This window comes from Balaenoptera borealis (genome assembly GCF_965194805.1).
Source record: "Balaenoptera borealis genome assembly, chromosome: 3".
In the NCBI taxonomy this organism is placed as follows: Eukaryota; Metazoa; Chordata; class Mammalia; order Artiodactyla; family Balaenopteridae; genus Balaenoptera; species Balaenoptera borealis.
The window spans coordinates 2,983,494-3,005,826 of record NC_138866.1 but is presented as its reverse complement, the minus strand read 5'-3'; the positions used below and the strand labels follow the sequence as shown (position 1 = coordinate 3,005,826).

The window sequence follows — 22,333 nt, the reverse complement described above, 5'->3', positions numbered from 1 at the left end:
TGCAGTCTTTGGGGAGGCTCTGGATTTCCAAGTGATAAGATGGGACAAAGCACCCTTCTGTCAGCGCAGCTCCTGGCCATGCAGAACATCCCAGACCAGAGGCCGGAGCAAGGGGCCAGTGCAGGCAAGACCTCTGTCTCCCACATCTGCTTCCGGACAAGGCCCACCTCACCTCCTCTTCCCTGTCAGATGGGAAAAGTACCACCAAGGATGCGGAGAACTCCAAAACTGGGGTAGTTTCTCTCACTAATGTACTCAAGGAAAAGTCTTTCTCATTAATCTTGGAAAGACATTGGCTAAAGTGCACAAGGACAAACTACTACAGCAAGGAAAATCTGGTTTTGTTTTAGACCCTTGAATTATTCATAAATCAAAAACCCCTCTAGTTAAAAAGAAAAACTAAAGAGATGTAACAGTCAAATATAGTGAGTGAATCTGTATCAGATCTTTGTTCTAAAAACAAAACAAAGTAAAATCAAGCCTGCAGAAGACATTGGTCGAGTACAGAGCGATGTGGGACGCTGTGGAATTACTATTAGTTTTAAAGGGATTGTGATCTGTAGGCGCTGTCCTCATTCTTAGGAGTTGCAGACGGAGGTATTTAGGGGTGAAGTATCATGATCTCTGCAACTTGCTTCAAATAACAAAGAGAAAAATAAATGTAAAGCTAATATGTGAACAATTGGTGAATCTGGGGAAGTGGGTATACAGGTGTACAAGTTGAATACAAGCATTCAGCTTCTGTGTAGGTTTAAACTTTTTCGTAATGTTTGAGAGAAATGTCTCTAAAATGTTCTGCTTTAGAAAAAATGTGCAAAGGACATGTGATTACTTAGAAATTGTTTCCTAAATAGTGAGCAGTGGTCTTTTGTATTCCAGTTTTGGCTTTTCCTATGTTTTTCCTTTTACTCCATTGCTGACAAATGAGTGGCCGTCAGTGAAATAATCAGGCGGGGGCTTGGTCATCCCAGGTGGGGTGAGGTTGAGACCCTGTAGCCCAGTGCCTTATTGGTGGCCTCCTGCAGCCAGCACGGTCCCCTCGTTGCTAACTTGTAGTGGCTGCACAGACAGCTGCACCATCTTAGCGAACTGTGTTTTGGGGACGTACACCTTTTTTTTGATGTTTATTGGCATTTTTATTGGACTTTTAAAACGTAACAGTTTATGGCACGCTCTTAGGTAAAAGCAAGGTTCCCTCTGAACTTGAGAGGCAGGGTGCTTAGTGGTTAAGGGCGGGGGGTCTGAAGCCACAGAGCTGGGGTCGGATCCCTGCTCCCACCCCACCACTGGTTAGCTGAGCTGTCTTGGGCAAGCCAACTCACTTCTCTGCTTGGAAATGGGAATGAAATGGGGATAAAAGGACCTGCCTCTCTGTATTTTTATGAGGGTTAGTTAAATGAGTGAATACATAGAAAATGCTTAAAATGGTGCCGGCGTGTTGTACGACTATGGGAAGTGTTAGTGGTTGCTGTGGTTATCATCTCTTTTCTAGGTCATTGTGGTAATTCAGAGCCCGGCATCTTAACCACAACTTATTTTTCTGCCGCTGTATTACCTGTATTTGTTCATCTTGAAGCTCATCTGTCTCTGTCTCTGTCTCTGTCTGCGTCTGCTCTCTCCCTCTCCCATTTACCAAGCCTCTCTTCTTGCAATTTGCTTGTCATTTCACCACCTGGAAGAAATCAGTATCATTGATGATCCTGGAGTGTGCACTGTGTTCTGCTTGTAGACTGTGTGTAAAGTTACCTAGTAAGGCGATCCAAAGTCTCGCTAGTCAGAGTGTACTTACTGATCCCCTTTCAGACTTGTCATTCTCAGGGATCTCGTCTGTTAATAAGAAATCAGCATTTAATACATTCCTCTCCTCACCCCATTTTTAACTCTTTTGAAGAAAAGTGTTTTAGCATAAGATTCGTAAGGAATTCTACTTTTAGAAGTTAGAGACTTTATCTGTGATTAGTCCCAAATAGGGTGACTTCACTTGTCATTTCCCCTTAGTTGTATTTAAATGCAGATGTTGCTTTCGGATGCTTTAGCAATTTGACTTCCAAAAGTTTATTGTCAAATTGTCAAATCCCATTACATTAAACTCCTGAATTCCTTTTTTGTGTTGGGATTTTTAAATTAAGATAGTATTTGGTGGGACTTCCCTGGAGGTCCAGTGGTTAAGACTCTGCGCTTCCAACGCAGGGGGCACCGGTTTGATCCCTGGTCAGGGAACTAAGCTCCCACATGCTGCACGGTTTGGCCAAAAAAAAAAAAAAAAAAAAAAAAAAGATAGTATTTGAACTAAGTGGGATCCAAACTATAACCTTATACCTTATTGTTTCAAGTTTTAATATTGTGACATTTTTAATAGAGCTTGAGCTGTTATACCTGTTTGATTAGGTTTTTCAGTCTCTGCTTTGTCGTTGATGTGTGTGAACTTCTTGTAGTGCATTTGGATTTTTATCTGCTGGTTGTGCTATTCACCAGCAATGTGTTCTAATTATGGTATTTTGACTTATAAAGTTATGAGAATAGTAACGTTTCACTCTAGGGAGCAAGCCTAGTTTTCCTCAATTGCTGGTCCTTTATTCTTGGTAGGCTTCGAGGAGGAAGAAATGGGTGGGGGTTGTCTGTGAGTGTTGGCATTTGTAGATCATTTTGGTACATATACAACTAGAAGTTGTTTTTTTCACCTTCAGGTAGTAGGCCAGGCTTCTCTAGGGGTGGTATATGATAACCTTGTTTTCACAGCTCTGAAGCTGTGACGGTATCCTCAGCGTTTCCATAGGGCAGTGTTTATAGGTGCGGTCACTGGGCCCCTGGAGTCCCTGAGATGCTTTCAAGGGATCTGCAAGGTCAAAACTGTCTTCCCAAGAACGCGAAGGCCTTTTTTGCCTCTTTCACCGTGTGGCCGTTTGCCCTGATGGTGCAAAGGCAGTGGTGGGTAGAACCGCTCCTTTCTTGGGGTACGCAGTGGTGTCCAGCTAGAAACCAGCGTGTACTCCGCCGTGTCACACCAGTCTGACCTAAGCCTATCCTTGATGAAGCATGAAATGTTAGGTTTAGTAAATCTCAGCCTTTGCAAACACACCTTGCGATAACATTTTGTGGATGGCGTGCAGAGTTCACACAGAGCCCTCGGGCACGCCGCGGGACGGCGGCGGTCTCTAGGAGCACGGCACAGTCGTGTGAGTTGCAGGCTGAACTAGCCACTTTTTTCAGGAACATCATTTTTATTCAGTACTTGAAAGAACAAAAGACAGACAGATTGGGTTAGTAAGACCTGAATATTTGACGTTTGCTTTCTCGAAAAGGAATGAGGGAAGCCTGTCAGTTCAGGGGAAACAGCAGTGACACTATTTGTTGCCCATGATGAAATTCAAACTTGCAAGCAAAAATCTGAATTTTGGAAAACTTGTATCTGCCAGCGTGAGCTTGACAGCTCCCGGTGCTGACGACTCCTGGTGCTGTTAACAAACAGGGCTTCTTGATGTGAACGATGGAAGAGCTGCGTGACTGCATGCCAGCACGTTCAGTGACGCTGCAAACATGCACGGGCCGGGGAGACGCTGAACGTGCAGGACACGTCTCAGGCTTTGACGTCACTGAAACATCCATCAGTGTGGTTCCAGATTCCACGTTGCAACTAATCTTTAAGAAACTACCACTCGTTGAATGTTAGCATAGAATCAGAGAAGAATATCCACAATTTTTTTGAAAAGCCATTGAAATACCTCCCTTTTTCAACTAAACATGTCTGTGAAGGCTGGGCTTCTTTTCATATACTTCAACCAAAATACCATATCAAACAAATTGAATACAGAAGCAGAAATGCAGGTCTACCTGTCCTTTAAGTCAAACTTTAAAGAAATAGGCAGAAATGTAAAACAGTGTCATTCTTCCTGCTGTTTTTTTAATGAAGTTGTTCTCATAATGATATTTATGTTAGCAGGAAAAGAGCCTATTCCTCTTCTCTTAAATGAATTAATAGGTAACTGTTTTAAACATTCTCTAATCTGGTCAGTTTCAGTAGGTGGAACCCACGTGACCCAAGCTCTTTTGGGTCCTCCAGACTTTTTTAGAGGACATGATCCTGACACCAAAATAACGGAAAACCCTTGGCCTGGGAAAGCTCTCGAGCTTGAGCTGGATGTGACCTGACCCTGTTTTTTACCAAGCCTCTGTATTTTTTCTCTTCCTACCTCAAGGAAAAAACTTCCCAGATTAACTAGTCAGCTAGTAATGTAAACAGGTCTCTCAGGCCACAGTGGGAGGTGATAACTCCACCCAGCATGTGGGCAGTGGAGTCACACCAGGACCCGGGGGGCCTCGGGGCCTCTCTTTCGGCCTTAGTCAGCTTCCATTTATCTTTTTAATCTTTATAAAAAATCCGTATGTGAATATAGCCACTTTGAAAATTTTTTAAAATTATGAATAAAACTAAAATTCTCCCTAGCTTTATCCCCACAATCAGTCTCCTACCTTTCCTGGCATCTCAGAGCAAATTGTTTGGAGTTTGCTGTATATCATTCCACACCTCTGTCTGTGTGTCCGTATGTTCACATTAAATAATGTAAATATGGATTTATTTATTCACTGAAAGTATACAGTATTTTTTTTCCTTTTCTTTTTTTGACACACAGTGTTGCCGGACCAGGGATTGAACCCAGGCCCTCGGCAGTGAAAGCGCAGAGTCGTAACCACTGGACCGCCAGGGAATTCCCTGGTTTTTTATTTCTTAAGAAAAAAAGTTGACATGATTGCAGTTTTAGAAAACTAAACCTCTTACAAGGTCTTAGCATCTTGATAGCTTTCTAAAATAATTGGTAATGTTCAGAGCTAGTGTTACGTTATATTATCCTGAGTTGTACTACGTATACATACATTACATAAACTCGAAGTGTGGTCTTCCGCGTCTTTCTGCTAAATTTGCTGTAAACTCTCTTGGTGGACATCTGGGAGGAGGCAGTAGCTAGTGGAGCACGTGCCCCGTGCCTGGGCCATCCCAGGGACCATCGCAGACACTCAGTGCCCACAGCCGGGTGGGTAAGAAGCTCTGTGCTCGTTCTACAGACGTCAAAAATGAATGTCCACGAGCAGACCTGACCAGATAGTGAGTGACAAGGCCTGAAGAAACCTTGCACTGTTTGACTAGAACTTGGGCCACTTGGGCCACACCAAGCTGCAGGAAATGTGGACAGTTCTCTGTGCTTGAGGCCTGGTCCCAGGGAGACATCTTACTTGAGAGAACATCAATGACCCTTCTTGCCTGCTTTTTAGAATATTTTACTAGATGTTGAAAACATTGGGATTTTGTCAATTTAGTGACCCCCCCCCTTTCCTAAATTAGATCTAATCATACCAGAATCGAGCTATCGGACTCAAGGCTAAGGCCTAACAGTGTCACTTACTGGGTCACTGGTGTCCTTGACTGTCTCCATACCTTCCTGAGTCTGCGAATGCATTATATTTTAAAATGCGTTTGATTAAATTACTTATTTTCAAGGGAACTGAAAGAAAGGAGCTTAGATTCACATCCCAGCCCGCTGTCCCTGAGGACAGAAGGACAGGGTAAGAATAAGCAGAGTCCTCCTTGTCTCTTATCCTTAGTTAAGAGAAATGCTGTGCTGGTAGAACACTTGAGTGACTGTCCAATGAGTGAGGGTTTTTTTTTAGACTTTAATAAATTCAGAAACTTCTTTTCTTTGCAACAAAGTCACAAATGACATTATATTGAAGAGGTGTTATTAATCTTAAACAAAGGTTAACTTAAGTTTACACTTTAAGCCGAAGTTAAACTTGTGATGTCCTGAAATTTTTTGCTTATCTTCTTCCTCTCTGCCTACTTCTTCCCCTTCAGCACTCCTTTCTTATTTTGTCTCATTTATTCTCCAGAGGAGGCCATCAGATATTTAAACTGACCTTTTCTAAGGCACGTAAACTTTCTTGGGTTGACTTTTCTTATTCAAATAGTACAGTATCAGTGCATATGAATTCTGGATTTTTCACTTCTAAGTGTTGTGCATCTGTTCAATGTAAACTTTCAAAATATTAAGCTTGAATTTTTGCATTTAATTTGATATGAGTTGCAATCATCAGTATCCAATTAAATAAACGTAGACTGCCCTGCCTACGTAGATTTGGGAAAATATCTTTTGGGGGGTATGCGTGTGCATACGCACGCACGTGTGTTTCTGTGAAGCCAAATACCAACTTATAAAAAACAGTTCAGTCTCTAGTCTTGTTGTTTAGTACATAGGCTTAATCATTTGCTTACTTGAGCCTTTCCTCTATTTTAAAAAAGGAGGAGAGCCTTTAAGTGAAATGTAAGCTAAACTTGGAGCCCCTAAAATAATTTTTAAAACTGTACATCATGTTAAAAATATAAAGGGAAGTTTAAGAAGCATATTCGGTAAAGTGTTCTTCGTCAGGAAACAGGGACTTATCAGCCAGTTAATAGCCTTGACTGTGACATCCAAAGTAACTGAAACAAGCTGCCCAGGTAAATATTTATACCAGTTAGGAGTGTGCAGAAATGAGGCAGAGCAGCCCAAGGGCTAATGCAGCTCAGGCGTCTGCCATCCCTGTGTGCTTCCTTGCATACTGTCTGGTACACCAAGCGTTACCATCATGCATTTCTTCCAGAGTTTTTCAAAACTGTGTGGCCTTAAGAGAAATTGCTTAGGAAGACCAGTTTACTCGGAGCACTTTGGTCCTCCCCGTCTGCAGCATGGCCGATACCCAAAGGAGGATGGAGACTCTTGTTTGTCATTAGCACCCAGGAACCTTTTTCATCGTCAGGGCTCCTTGCAAGTGTTCATTAACCATCCTATTTCCTATGAGGCAGCAAACAGGTATGATTAGTCCTATTTGTACGGCTGTGGAAGCCAAAGCAGAGAGGTTCCCGGACTTGCCTAAGGTCAGAAGGAAGAGCTCTTGGGTTTTCTGACTCACGACTCTGGGCTCACACCTCTCTGGATGTGCACAGGGCTGCTCTCACAGGCTCCTTTATCACAGAGATCTAGCTACGCAGTACTTTCTGCTCTCAGTTTTTCACAGCGGTGTAGAGTGCAGCGCAGCTGAAACCAGGTTAGTTGATCTTACGGTGTCATCTAGAAAAACAGGAGATGCAGATTCTGGGTCATGAAGGTAAGGCTGTACCTTGGGGGTTTGTGGGTATGGATGAAATTAAGTCAGTGGGGCCTTAAAGTGCACCCACTTGCCCCTTAGCATAGCCTGGAAACTCCCGTTGAAGAAACATGGACTCCGGGACTGCTTTCCACTTCGTTTGAGGACCTTGCACATCCTGAAAGATTTACATTGAAGCTGCACTTTCAGCATAGCTAATGAGGGTACGTCAGTGCTGAACGTAAACTTAGTACTGGTAAAGATTCCTCACGAGTAATTCTTTGAATTTAGAACAAAGTGAGATATATTGTTCTAATGGTAGTAATAGAATTTGGAGCTTTTGGGCTGTAAGGAGGAGAGACATTCTTCATCTGAAAACTGGCTGTTTGAGTTCAGGCATTTGTCCGAGGGGAGACAGTAGTAAAGACAACTACTTCTTGGTGATGTATACAATTGAGGGGATGTTTACATTGTAGTTTTAAAAAAGGCTGTGAACTCATGTTCCTGATTATCAAGAAGCCCTGCGATGTGATGTTCCCTTCCTCATTCTTCGCTCCCAGTACTCTGTGCGTGTGCTTTTGTTGACTTCAGTGTTGGTAGCGTAGATGCGCTGCATCCTTTGTTGTGCCACATATGGTTAAAAGTAAGACCAAAATTTTTAGTTAACTGAGTTTGTTTCAAAAGGAAGGAAAACTTTATGGAATATACCTAACAGAAAGGAGAACAAAATTTAGTTTTGACCTTTTGCCTTACGGCCACCTAAAGCTTTGTCTCATTCCCTTGACAGATATTTGTAAATCACCACCTTGGTGGTTGGCACTGTGCTGGGCGCTGAAGGTGATGTCTGTGCGCCTTCAGACTGGCACCAAGGAGGAGGGAGCGGGCCTGGGGGCGGGGGCAGGCCTCCCAAGAGAAGTAACACTTGATAAGCTCACTGGTGGTCCCCGGCGCTGGTGGGACCCGGGCGACTCCGGGCGACTCGTTCAGCGCACTGGGGAGTGTGCTGTGAATGGGGTGTGGCAATGCGGTGAGAGAAACGCCGGGAAAGGGTTTACGTCAAGTAAGTAGCATCTCTTTGTGGACTGATGAGCGGAGCGCGGGTGAGAGAGCGGTGAATGAGGAGGCGCACTGCGGAGTGTGCCAGCCACAGTGGGCATCACGCGGGGAGGGAGGCCAGGCTACTTCTGTTACGGTTCCACCGTGAACCTCAAAGACAGGCGAGAAACAAAAAGTGATACCTTTGTTGGGGGGACGCCAGGGTTTTCACCGTGCGTGTGTGCGTGCACGCGCGCGTGTGTGTTTGAACCCTGTAAACATAATACCTATTCAAAAAAGTAAAAGGGAGGCAGAGCATTAAAAGTAGAGGGCATATGTGATTACTGATCTTCACAGAATCAGGGGTTGCTGTCTTCTATGTTTCTGTGCTGCGCTCTTAGTTAACTGGCTACAACACAGTATGGAAAGGCCACGATCACGGATTTGGATTTAAGGCGTGACCAGAGGTTAGCTTTGCCAGCCCTTGCCCTGCCTGTTTACGTGCACACCCTCACTCATGAGGGCAGCAGAGCACGGAACGCAGGAGGCTCGGGCAGCTCAGTCACCCTCCCCTGCCCAACCAGGGCCTCGCTCAGACCAGCTGGTTCTGCTGGAACTGACCTGTCATTGTTGTGTTTCATTTTGTTGAATGAACCAGTTTTGCTGTGTTTCAGGTATTGTCACTCTGCGGTCAGCCCTCTTTCTTTCTTGTGTGTGAATGGTAAGGCTGCCAAAGCCAGATCTGCTGCAAACCCGAATTTCAGCGTCGTCTTCAGCACAGAATGTTTTCAGAAATTTCCAGGGCAGGAGGGGGAATTTAAGAAGGAAGCTGGGGAAGGTGAGGCCGAATGGCTTTGGGTTTCCTGGTGGCACAAGGGGAGGCCTCTGCAGAAGGTTGAGGGGCAGCGGTGACCTGGGAAGTGTGCAGGGTGAGGGGGAGCTGACCGGACTGGTGAAGAGGTAGCAATCGTGAGCATGATCCCTTAGTATAGATATGCTGTGCAGACACTTTTTCCAAGTCTGTGGGTTGTCTTTTCACTTTCTTGATGGTATTGTTTGCAGCAGAAGAGTTTTTAATTTGGATGAAGTCCAGTTTATCTAATTTGTCTTTTGTTGCTTCTGTTTTTTGGTCTCTTATTTAAGAAATCATTGCCTAATCCAAAGATTTGCTATGTTTTCTTGTAAGAGTTTTATCATCTTATCTTAGCTCTTACATTTGGTCTGTGATCTATTTTGAGTTAGTTTTTGTATATGCTGTTAGGTAAGGGTCCACCTTCATTCTTTTGCATGTGGCTATTCAGTTTTCCCAGCGCCATTTGTTGAAAAGACTGTTCTTTCCCCATTGAATGGACTTGGCATGCTTGTTGAAAATCAATGGACCGTAAATGTGAGGGTTTATTTCTGGACTCTATTCTGTTCCATTGGTCTGTATGTCTGTACCACAGTCTTGATTACTGTAGCTTCGTTGGAAGTTTTAAAATCAGGAAGTGGGAGTCCTCCAGCTTTGTTCTTCTTTTTCAAAATTGTTTTGTATTCAGGGTTCCTTGCATTTCCATGTAAATTTCAGGACCAGTCTGTCAGTGCTCCTGGCCTCTCTCGGTAGCCTTGTCTGGGCTAGAATCAGTTAGATCAGGACAGTGCAGTCCACACTCTGCCTGGCAGTTCCTCTGACTGAGGGAGAACCTGCTCTTGTTGGAAGTCTGGGGCCATGGCCTGATACGGTCTAGTAAGAACCCCCAAAATGTTTAAGTTTCTGAAGTCTTGGGTTTTGTCACAGAAAGCTATTTGAATTTTGTATTCTGTTTCATAATTAATACTGTTTAATTTAAAGATGTTTAACATGATTTAATTGCTTTGTAAAACTGATATTCCAGGAAGGGTATCGTGTCTACCCTGTGATAAACATGCACCGCCCCCCTCGCACATGCCCAGACCGCATGCCCCAGTTTAAAAGGCCGAGTTGGGGGAAACCCGCCCATTAGAGCTTTTGTGTTTGTAAAGGTTGTTTCTTTGACTGTCTGCTGTCTAACCTCGCCAGACCCAGACCCCAGGCTGGCATCCGTCCACCTGGGTGAAGTGGAATTACCTGATTGTCAGTGTGTTGGTGTCTCTTGCAAAGCTGCCGTCCTTTTCTATTGATTCTTGAGGTAGATTTAGACCTGGCCAGTCTTGGCCATCAAAAAGATTCCTACAGGATGAAACCCGTTTCATTCCCTAAGTTATCTTTTTTTGGAAGATCAGGTTCTTGGCCAGGAGTGCACTACTTAGTTTATCTAGGTTCAGATGTGCCGAAGGTGACAGCCCAGGATCAGTCATTTCCAAATGCCTGTGCTGCTCTGTGGCAAGGCTTTTACCTGTCCAGGCAGAAATAAAGATGATATAGTGTGGGTCTTTCATAAAGCTAAGTTTATTCAACTTACAGGTCTATCTATTCTAGGATTGTCCTTTTTGGTATTAAAATATCTTTTATGATTTGTTTAAATGTTCCTATTTGTCAGTTAGGGTGGTAAGCTAATGTCAATCTTTTAGGATTCCTTGTGAAATTTTACTGGTCTGTGAAATCCGAACTCCAGAACATCATTTTAAGCCACAAATCCCAGATTTATACCTTGTTTACATTTGGAATTACCACATAATAATTCAGACAACTTATGTAACTTAAAAGTCCATTTCTTATTTCCCTTATATGAAATGTCCAGAACAGGCAGATCCATAGAGACGGAAAGCAGATCAGTGGTTGCCAGGGGCCGGGGGAAGAGAGACGGCGGGGGTGACTACTTAAGGGCGAGAGTGCTCTTCTAGGGTGATGGAAAGTCTTGAAACTAGAGAGAGGGGCTAATTACACAACATTGTGAATGCACTAAATGCCACTGAGCTATGCACCTTAAAATTGTTAATTGTAGGTTATATGAACTTCTCCTCAATTTTTTTAAAGCCATTTTATTCAGTGTTGTAATTATATATGAGCCAGAAGGTGGGAGGGGGGTATGTCAGGTTATATGAATCCGGGTGAGCACAGGATATATGCTTACACACACAGGTATATATTATTAGTTTGTATCTCTAAGCATAATCATTAGAAGCTAACTAGGTAGACAGACTTTCTGCTTTGGGACAGCAGAAAGGTTTGTTTTGATACTCCACTGAAACTCAAAGGTATTCTTTATTCTCACCTCACAAACAATATACATTCTCCAGCTTTTTACAGCCTTTCACCCTGGAAAGTTGAGGTTTTGAAATCACCTTCAGGAGAAATTGGAACAAAGTTTCTCTTGATGCTCTGTCTGGTGGCTCTGTCTTAGTGTTTACTGGGACGCCAGCCACCAGGCTGGAGGCAGTTGGCAGTGTTCTGTCCTGTAACCCTTGAAAGGGGACCGTGATTTGTCCTCCCCTGCCCCCAAAAGAGAATGGAGGGAAGGGAAAGACCCTACATTATTTTTAAGTGAGAAGAACCCTTATTATAAATTCTGAGTACAGCGTAGTAGTTGTTGTTTTTTTTTAGACTTTCTCTCCTTGATCCTTCCAGAAGGAAACGCACAGGAGGGAAACGCTGGGTCAGGGCCCCGCCTGGACCAGGGGTTCTGGGGCGATCTGAACACTCACCACTGTTCAGGTTCCTTAGTTTCCTGAAGTAATTGAGCTTGTCACCTTTCCTTCATTTAAAATACTGATTGTGCTTTACTTTTAACAGTTTCAAGATCTCTTATAATAAATAGTCCATGAAGGTAGATTTTTTTAAGGAAGGTGATTTTCCACCTAACTTTGACCTTATGTTTGTAAATGTGTTGAGTTTTGTCAGTGTTTAAATGGTTTTCCATGCATCAACCCTGATCGCAGAGGGACAGTCCCAAGCACGCTGGTCACATGGAGGAGGAGTTCACACATGGCTCCACCACCGTCACCCCCAGCCCCCCACCCTGTCACCCTTTAATGTTGCCTTCCAGTTGTGTTTCCCCACGAGCTGCTAGCCGCTCAGTCCCACTTTGTTGCTTGGCGGTTGTCGTTGGTGTTGTTTTTTGCTTTGCAGCATTGAAATTGTAATCGAAACTGAACACTGATGTAGCGTCCATAGTGACAAAAAAGAGAAGTTTCGGAAGCCGTTGCTGTTTTGTCCTCTGCTGCCACAGCTGATCGCTCAGCGTTCTTGCCTCTTAAGAACTAGAACTGAAATTAGGGCATGCGTGGTGTTATCTAAACCTCAGATTCTGTGAGTATCATTTTGTAAAAAGAGTACTATTTTTGTAAAGAAAACATCTGCTTTGTTCAGGCCTATCCTCAAGGCAGAAGATCTTAATTAGATAGCGTACTGACTCAATGGAAACCTGAGGTGTGATCCCTAAAAATGCCAACTGCTCTCCCACTCATTCTCCAAGGCTCAACAGGGTGTTGTCCATAGGAGAGAGAAAATTTCTAAATCCATTAATTCAGGTTCCTGTTATCAATTCAAATTTTACCACCCCTGTAACATTTTACATCAGTGAAATCTTCAGTTATCACAAGTGGAATTGCATAGCATTTATGAGCTGTGCATTGCTCTCTCGAAATGAGAGCAGGGTTTCACTTAAACTAACAAAGGGCGATCTACCTCAGAACTGTAAACAAATTCTCAGTTGTGACGTTGAAGGTTCTGACCTGATTTGGTCCTGCTTTGAGGCTGACGACAGCTGAGGGTTAGCCCAGATCAGCGTAAATCAGAGCAGCCAAAAAGTCACCGGAGCTAGGGCTTCTGATGGGACGCCCCCGAAGGGAATGGCGTGCAGGCTCTGTGTTGTGCGAAGCGTACGTCTGATGAAATGGATCACTTCTAGCAAAAGGTATTTAGTTGAAGTTTAACATAACTCTATTATTCTATTAAAAGAGACGCATGATTTCTGTCAAGTTAGGTCGAATTATAGCTCTTCTATCAGATACTTGAGTTTAGAGGTGTAAGTGGGTAATTCAAGTCCATAAAGCAAGGAACACAAAGATAAGCAAGAGGCTCTGCCCTCAGGGAGTTTGTGGTCTGAGAATAATTAGAAGTAAACATCTCCTGGGGAAGGGCACATGAAAGCGGCCCTAGAGCTTCATGGGGCTGCGGGAGGAGAGGATGGTGAGGCGCCAAGGGGGCATCTGCCAGCCGGCCGGGCTTCAGCGGCCGGGTTGGGCTGGGGGTGTGAGGGCGGTCTGGCAGAGCAAAGCGCGGGAAGATGAAGAAGTGCAGGGGTGCAGGTGCGGGGGTCAGGGTTGGACATATAGCTATACTGGGGCCTTCTTGTAAACGTGTTCGCCCAGCACACGTTTCTGAGCACTTTTGTGTCATACCTGTCATACCAGGTGAGGAATGTAAAGGTAAACAATCCAGGTGCATACAACTGCAAAGCCCTGTGATAGGGCGGGAGTGGCAGCTCTCCAGGGTGTGAGCAGCCAGCAGGAAGGGCACCTTGCTCAGCTTTGGTGGTGTTTGTCTTGTTTGTTTTACCACAAATGAAATATGAGCCTTCTTGCTGGTGTCTGTGCTAGGTTAACGTATAAGACGTGCTTGCATCTTTATATAGGACATTTTATTGTTTAAATTTTGGCTACTTCCAAAAAAGAATTTGATAAGGCCTAAAACATTAGAACATATGCAACAGTATATTAAAAAAAAAAGTTATTAGAAGCCCGTTTGGAGGGCCAGTTCAACCTTTGAATGGAGCTATTTAACACAGTTGCAGAAAAAAATTTAGGCTACCGATGGCCCAATGGGCACGGCATCTTTTTAAGCTTCCTTCTAGTTTGTGATGCTAAAACCAATGCAAAATGCACAAAGGAGGGTGCTTACCTTCCTGTTTGAGTTGTGAGATGGGACATGCCCACCTTGTAGTCACTTCCTTAAATAAGTAGAATTCATCTGTTACTTACACTGGTTAAAGTTGGGTTTAATTCGTCTGAAGACATTCTTATTTTAGCAGCGATATATTATGATGTCGATCTGAAGGCAAAACCTAAAAGAACTAATTGATTGCCTGGGACAGATGGAGAGTTTCTGACACTGAGTGGGTTGCTAAACAGTCTTTTATTTACAGAACCAAAGACTGGCAGGGGGTGCGCAGAGGCTGAGAGGAGTTGATCCCTCCGTGAGAGAAACAGAACGTACGACAGGGCTTGAATGATCTTGCTTCTCATTCAGGACCGCAGAGGGTGACTCCAAAGCATGCATTTGGCAGGGTAGTAAGAGTCAACATAGGAAACTGTGAACCGGGTGAAAGAGGGTTTCTGCTTTGTTCTTTATACGGTGGAATAGCCCAGGATGCCTCCAGGTATGGTCGGTAAGCACTGCTGGTGGCACAAGAGATGATTTTGAGTGAACATGATTTTAAAAGTTATACACTGATGAATATAAACGTATGTAATTAGCATGTCAGAGCCACAATTTCTTGGATTATTGTTGCTTAGGACAGGGCTTAGAAAAAAGTTGTATGTCCATTTAAATAAAAATACCCAGTAAACGATAGCACGACTGTGCACACACGTGGCAGATGTTGAGAAGGAGTTCGTGAATGCCTGAAGCACGGAAACCCTGGGATGGGCCCACTGAGTTCATTCCAAGAAGACTGTTCCAAAGAGCCCCCCAGTCTCCTGTTTGGTTCCAAACACAGCAGCCCCAGTGGAGCTGGACTTGGAGACTGAAGGGTCCGGGTTCCGGCAGCCCTTGGGGAAGGGCACAGCGGCACAGCTCACAGCTGCCTGTCCACTTCCGGCCGCACTCTGGCCTTCCCTGCTCTCTTCGTCCACCTCCTAGCCTCACTGTCACTGCCTCTTTGTGCCCTCATTCACCGGGTAATTTCTCTGCGTCTCTCTAAGCCTTTGCTCAGTGATATAGCTCGAGTGAGTTACTTAACCTGCTGAGTAACTTTCCTCATTTGCAAATTGGGAATAGTAACATTTGTCGGTCGTGGAATAGTTGTGGGTACTCAATGAGAAGAGGGTGTGAGCGCCTGGCACAGAGTCTGGAACGTACTAAAATCCGTCGCATTAGCAGCCACGGTGATTAGTTCTGCCCGGTTCTTCCCTTGTTTCCAAATTCGTATCCCAACTAGTGAAAGCTGATTATTGGTACTTCGGTTTTCAGGAGAAGAGCTTTGACTTGGCCAAAACGTTTCCCTGGGATCAAGTTGTTTACTCTTGGCCCAGGCTGCCTGGGAGTGGGGTCTGGGTGTTAAAAAAACCTGCAGCCTGGGTCTGCCCCTGCGGCCAACAGTGGGCCTGTGCTGGGGTCTCCATTAGCCGGAGAGACACTCAGCCCTGCTGGCGCCGAGGAGTCTTGGCCAGCTTGGTTTGACTGGAGCAGATGTTTTAAGAAGATGGGGTTACTGCAGGTCAGCGAGGAGATTCCTGGACTCTCAAAGTTTGGCACAAGTTGTTATAGGATCAGAAAGCTGCCTAAAACGACTAATTTAATTATGTGGCGTGATAATCCTGCAGAAACTACCACCATGGGTAACTAATGTTAAATTTTGCATTCCTTCCTGGCTCTGATCATCTAGCCCAAGGGACCCCTCCCTTACGTTCACTTGGTTTATTTTGAGAGGACACAGTGTGATGGAGTGAGAGGACCTGAGTTTGAGTTCCGTCTCTCCCAGCTAACCATCAGGGCGATCGACTCTTCCAAAGCAGATTTCTCATTGAATTGTCATAGGGATCAGGCAGCAAGATGTTTGTAAATACACTGTTGGAAACATCAAAGTACTATAATTATGTTTTTGTTTTAAATTTTCTCTCTAATGTGGCTCAGAGTGCTTTGATTTTGACTTCCCATCTGCATTGAATCCAAAGTTTAAAATGATCTGTTCCTCTGATTGACCAAATATGGTCCAATCAGGACGGTTGTGTCACATGCAAAGGGTCACCTTGTCCGTCTGGCCAGAGTGCAGCGACTGACATAGCCCCCAGAAGCCTGTCTGTGGGACAGGAAAGCCCTTGTCTCTGTCCAACCTTCCCCGTCTCTGTGCTCAGGCCGTGGAGGTTGTGTGTGAGGTTAGAAACGGTGACAGCAATACTGAGGCCAGTTTCAGGAGGGAAGTGGTCCTTCCAATCTGGGCCCAAAATAGTCTTCTCAAAAAAGGAGAGGAAGAAAGATCATGACATTAAGTTAAATGTCACTTGATTAGGCATCTGAGTGCGGCTGTTGACGTCCCACAGGCCACCAGTAATTAATCTGAGAAAGTATTTCCCTCTCTAGTTAAGGTGGTGGTTCTAGTAGAAATTCTTTTCCCAGACTCACTGTCTTGTAGGTGAAACTTCAGAGCCCCATTGCCCGTCCTGGCATCCAGGTCTCTTAAAACTGTGAGGTCATATATGATGCATGCTTAATGCCCAAGCTGCTGTCAAGTTGCTTAGGGGCATTTATACAAAGGATTTATGCATTAAGATACCAGTTTGGTCTTATCGGGAATCTGGTTGGAGATTAGAGCAGTGAATCTTTATTGTATGTTGGGAAAAATCAGAAATTAACCCTCTAATTGTCTACCACTACCCTCTCCTCTCCCAAAAAGCCATGAGAAAAAGTCCTCAAATTTTGGAAATTCACTTTCTTAAATACAGCTCGCTCGTGAGCACGTGATAAAAAAGCCTCAGAGGAAGATTAGAAAGTCTGGCAGTATCTTCTGTTTTGCTTCCCTTTCTTGCCAGATTCCTGGAGAAGGCTTTTACTTTTAGGAGTGTATTCAAAGCACATTCACAGTAAGGGGGAAATGCAGCCTCTGTCTTTAGGGCTTGGGGTCTCTGATTGCAGCCTGACTGGTGGCCCCGGCACTGTTCCTTATGGTGCGGCGAGCACAGCTCCTTGGCCGGGGCCATCTAAGGAAGACTGGCAGGTGCTATGACAACAATGTTCTGTGGCCACGAGTGGGAAGAAGGGGGGGGGGCGTGCCCCAGGGGCGGGCACTGGCCGAGAGCTTGTGGGCGAATTACACCAAGGAACCCCTGAGGGAGTGACTTCCAGCTTGGGGCACATTATGCAGTTGGCTGAGTATTCAGGAGAATTCGGTAGAAGGAGAAGTGGATGATCTGGATATTTAGTTGGTGGTAATGTTATTAGGTCAGACTTGGAGTTAAGGCAGAAGAATCCCAGGCATTTGACGACTTGTTTAAAGGGTTCTTTTGTACATCCCACCCTCTCATCTAGGATATGGGCTAATGGGGAACTTGGCCTATGTCAAAGTTATTTATATTAGGCATCACTGATTTTAATTCACAGGTTTTTTTTGAGGAGTTTTTAAGGTCTTAGAAATAATATTTTGTTAAGGTTTGCAGAGACTGGGGGACAAACACAGTCTTTATCTTGACCAGGAACATCAAGGCCATGATTCTTCCTGTAAGGAGCAGGCAGCATGTAGGGACCAGCCTGGGATGTTTGAAAGGGCTCCTGGCCAACTGGATGGTACCAGTATGGACAGAACTGTCCCCTCACAGGCATGCTCCTTGTTCCCACAGGCCTTCGGGAGGCTCTGAAGCCACACTGCCTGGGCTCAGACACCAGCCCTGTCGCTTCTGAGCTTTGTCACCTTAATCTCTGTGTGGATCTGTTTCCTCATTTGTGTAACAGGATTCATGGGCTTAGAGGAGTTATAATAATACCTAGCACATAGTAAGTACTCAATAATGGTAAGCTATTAGTATTCCTTAAAAGAGTTAAAAGTGAAGATAGTATGGAAAATTAGCAAGATAAAATACAGTAGGAAATTAGATTTTTAAAATTGTTTAAGGAAATTTTTCAGTCCCCAAGCAAAAATAAATAGGATTAGACTCCCAGCAAAAAGCATATGAAATGTTCCACGCAGTTGAGGCCAGGAAGCTGGACAGGATTTCAGCTGAGCTGTGGGCGGAGAGCTGGGGATGGAAGTCCCCGGACCTGCCCGCGGAGAGTGGCAGCCAGGCCTGACTGCGGCCACAGGCAAAGCCTTCCCTTCTGGGCTCCCAACCTGCCAGCTTGAGACCAGAATCGCAGCTTCTAGGATCATGCACACGCTTACAGCTGGTTTTATCATTACTGTAAACATGTCACTCTGTTATTTTGGAAAGTTATATTTCAAGGATTATATGTCAAGGGTCTGAAAATAGTTCTTTTTGAAAATACTATTTAAACTGAATAAATTTATTTAAATATAATATTTCAATGTTAAATGTCTGGCTGGGGTATTGCATACATTTTTCTAGACTAGCAAAATTTAAGGATTATTTCCATAATTTTTAAAGTTACATTTACCCTTATACGTATACTACTGTGTATAACAAATTGAACAAACATGGTTCTTCTAACTTCTTTAAATCCTACAGTGAGATGGGTCATATATAAAAGGGTATTAAAAAGAAATAGGATGTAAAGATATGTTAGGCAGGTGCAAAAAAACCCAAGAGTCATAGCATTAATAGTGGGCAAAGTTGAATTCAAGGCAAAATGAGATTCAGTGAGACAGGATTACTTCACCACACCAAAGTGCACAGTGCACAGGATGGCAGAACTGCCATGGACATACGCCATTTACCCAGATGATTCTGTGTCCACAGCTAGAAGGACTGCAAGGCAAAACTGATAAGGCCGGGGTTGGGGGAGCGGGGGTGGAATGTGCCCGGACAGCCCTGCCCGTCCCAGATCAGGTGGTGACTACAGGTTATCACGGTGAACCAGGGTGACTTCAGAAAACAAGTGCTCACGAGGTGTGTACATGTAACAAATAATAGTTCGCAGAGAAAACCTCTGCAGGGACTTCCCTGGTGGTCCAGTGGGTGAGACTCCGTGCTCCCAATGCAAGGGGCCCGGGTTCAATCCCTGGTCAGGGAACTAGATCCTGCATGCCGCAACCTAACCTAAGACCCGGCGCAGCCTAAATAAATAAATATTTAAATATTTAAAACAAAACAAAACAACAAAAAAACACCTCTGCAATTTTCCACAAGTTGAAGTAAGTAGAAGCCACATTCTCTCATCATAATGCAATAAAAATGGGGATAAATGCAAAGGTAGAAACCAGGCGTCAGGGCAGAGAGGGCGTTCGTTGCTGCTGGAGTGGCCCTGTCTGGATCTTGGCACCACTGGCTGCTCCTTAGCGTTTGCATTTAAGCCCCGAGTTGTCTCCATGGACAGGCCTCCCCCCGCCTCATCTAACCCATCACTAGGGTTTCTTCTTTCCTAAAATCGTTTTGTTTGTGGGGTGTTGAGATTTTGGTTTCACTTGCTTGTCCCCCTCACTTGAGTGAAACCCATGAAAGCAGGCCCTTCCCTGCCTTTTGAAAACGTCATCCTCAAATGAACAAGTTGGTAACGGTAACAGCCGCGCTACAAGGACTGTTAGAAGCGCGTCCCGTCTGTTGTCTGTCATTGGCACTGTCGTCATCCTCGCCGTACTCCTGGGGGGCGACGCACAGGCTCGACACACTGCCCGGGAATGAAGGGCAGGGTTGGTTGGCCAGGCCGGCTGTCTCGGGCCTGGGCTCTCCTACCAGAACCACGATGCCTCCAGCGAGTGAGTGAGTGAAACAAGGTGACGGCTTACGGAGTTGATGTGTGACATGATTATTAAATAAGGATGAGAGGAAGTCACTTAAACGCTTAGAAAGAAAAGGACCAAGATAAATTAAAGAATTACTGTCTTCTATAAAGACAGAAGCAGAAACAAATGAATCAGGAAACTGGGGGAAAAGGAATGAAACCCGAGAGCTGGTTTTGGAAGGAGGGCCACGGCGGCGAAAGGAGGAAGGAGAGGGGAGAGATGCTTCTGGCCAGCCTGGTGGGAAGGAGAGAATCGTGGTGTTAACAGGCCAAGGAAAACAAATGGGAACATCTCAATAAACGTGAAGACAGCGTTCTGTAAAATTCAACTTTCGTTCCCCATTTGTGGTTTGTTTGCTTTTATTTTAACTTTTTGAAATAATTTCAAATTTACAGAAAGTAGAAGAATGGCACAAAGAATTTTCTTTATCAAGTTTCACTCGTTTGTCAACATTTTGCCACATTTGCTCTGCCGTTTCTCTCACGTGTATATATTTATATTCAGTGACCTGGGGTGGGGTCTCACCAGCCCCTCCCCTCCTTCTGGGCCCTGGGTCCGGTTTTGCCTTGCTCCCCCAGGAGGCGACCTCTGGTGCAGGGCTCACCTCTTTGGTTTCTGTTATCTTTTCTTGTTGGTCCTATAAATCCTCACTATTTTGTGAGCTCGTTGATGCCTTTATTTTTTTTATGTATACATATTTTTAAAATTTCATTTATTTTTGGCTGCGTTGGGTCTTTGTTGCTGCGTGCAGGCTTTCTCTAGTTGTGGCAAGCGGGGGCTACTCTTCGTTGCGGTGCGCGGACTTCTCACTGCGGTGGCTTCTCTTGTTGCGGAGCACGGGCTCTAGGCACACGGGCTTCAGTAGTTGTGGCACGTGGCCTCAGTAGTTGTGGCTCACAGGCCCTAGAGCGCAGGCTCAGTAGTTGTGGCGCACGGGCTTAGTTGCTCCGCGGCATGTGAGATCTCCCTGGACCAGGGCTTGAACCCATGTCCCCTGCATTGGCAGGCGGATTCTTAACCACCGGGGAAGTCCCCCATTGATGCTCTTAAACGGCGTTTTAAGATTATTTTCTCAAGCTTTTCTTGCTGCCACAGTGGGAGGTTGGCTGTTACTATTCTGCTGTTTCCAGAAGCAAAGGAGAGACCTGTAGTTTTGTCATCGGGGGGCAAAGGGGTCTGCGGGGGACGGCTGTTAAGCACCTTTCCACCGGCCCCCACATTCTTGGCCCAGCTGCACCCCTGCTGCGTGGTGCCTGTGGTCATCCTTCCTGGGGCCTTTGGGGCCCCACCAGCATACCCCAGGTCGCTTCTCCGCCGTCCCACGGCCACACCACTGTCCTGCCATCCCTCTGTCCTGGGGTGTCCAGCCAGCCGCCCTCCTCCACCTGCTCTCCAGCCCAGCAGTTCCGTTGCCTTGAAGTTTTAAGGCTTTCACAAAATTCACTGAACTTTTAGTGAGGTTTTAGAAGGAAGTAGAACTAGGTGAATGTGTTCTGTCATTAATCATAAATTAAAGCATTTCTGGTCACGTTATTTAAAAAAAAAAAAAACCATGAGAAGATTTATTCTTATTAGAAGGTTCGATTTGTTAAATTGTAGCATATGTGGACAGTGAAATTCCAAACAATTAAAGATATGTTGGTCTATTTATTGATCTACAGGACATTCTTGACAGAGGGTTGAGTAAGGTAAAAACAGGAGCGGATGAAGCATGGTCTTCAGTAGCTCAGTCATTCACGTCAGCACATCTGTGTGCGTGGAGGCCACCCCCATCCCGGCAGCTGTGCGTCAGAATGCCAGCAGTGCTGCTCGCTGAGCTTTCCTTTCTTATGTTGTTTGGATTTTATTTATCCTACGGTGAGCGTGTGTTATTTTTCTGAAACCAGAATTCTTCCGAAATGTGTAATACATGTTGACCAGTGGTCGGCTGTATGCAGAAAGGTTTCACGTGTAAGTTCAGGCCCTTGGTTTCTTATATGTTCCTCCCTGTGGTGCCTGCTTATAAGTGACCCATTCTAGCGACCTGTTGTATTTTCATCTTTCCCCCCTCTGGGAACTGCTGCCAGCACCCTGGTCTTTGAGAGAAGCACTCTCCCATAGTCTTAGAGAGCCAGAAAGAACCTTTTTTTCAGATGCAGAAACTGCGGCCCAGAAATGTCAAGCAACTGGTCACAAACGGGGCAGAGCAGTGCCTCCTGCCACCCTAGTCTGCTTGCTGCTTTCCAGCTTAACTTGTCTTCTTACCCGTGTAAGCTTCAAGTAGCACCCCTGCCCCCCAAAAAACCCCAGCTCCACCATAATCCTTTATAAACCTTTCAAATTTTAAGGATATTTTTCCACTCAAATCCAGTTACGCCACAAATTGATAGTCTAAAACGTCCATGAACTCATCAGGGAGATTGGCTCCTCCGTGACCCAGCAGGCACATGGGTCATAATTGGATTTGGGGTCCATTCAGCCCCTCTCGGCCAACAGTTAAGTAGCTGCCCTTGCGCCGACACAGTTCTGAGAACCAGAGCAGCGGAGCACAGCCGCGGTGCCCTGTTCGCCAGCACATCCGTGTAATTGCGTTACGCACAACCAGACACCGTCAGCCTGAGAGTCGTCCTTTGTTAGGTGCAGATCTAGTTGCTGAGTGCAGTGCATTAGTGGCCTGCTTGGAAATGCCTGGG

The 22,333-nt window shown here is 45.0% G+C and overlaps 1 protein-coding gene and 1 long non-coding RNA gene across 13 annotated transcripts in view; both read left to right on the top strand.

Moving 5' to 3' along the window:
* Positions 1-22,333, top strand: part of PPP2R5C (protein phosphatase 2 regulatory subunit B'gamma) — a 133,000-nt gene that overhangs the window by 43,490 nt on the left and 67,177 nt on the right. The window contains exon 1 of one of the 12 annotated variants that reach the window (XM_082387447.1): positions 4-233. The exons of the other annotated variants lie outside the window; for them this stretch is intronic. The gene's annotated coding sequence lies outside the window, so the exon portion shown is untranslated. Of the gene's footprint in view, positions 1-3; positions 234-22,333 lie in introns of those variants that run through there. 12 annotated transcript variants of the gene reach the window in all.
* LOC309626608 lies at positions 243-19,016 on the top strand. The gene is made up of 2 exons (XR_014243316.1): positions 243-7,077; positions 15,657-19,016. It is a non-coding gene; the product is annotated as an uncharacterized lncRNA (long non-coding RNA).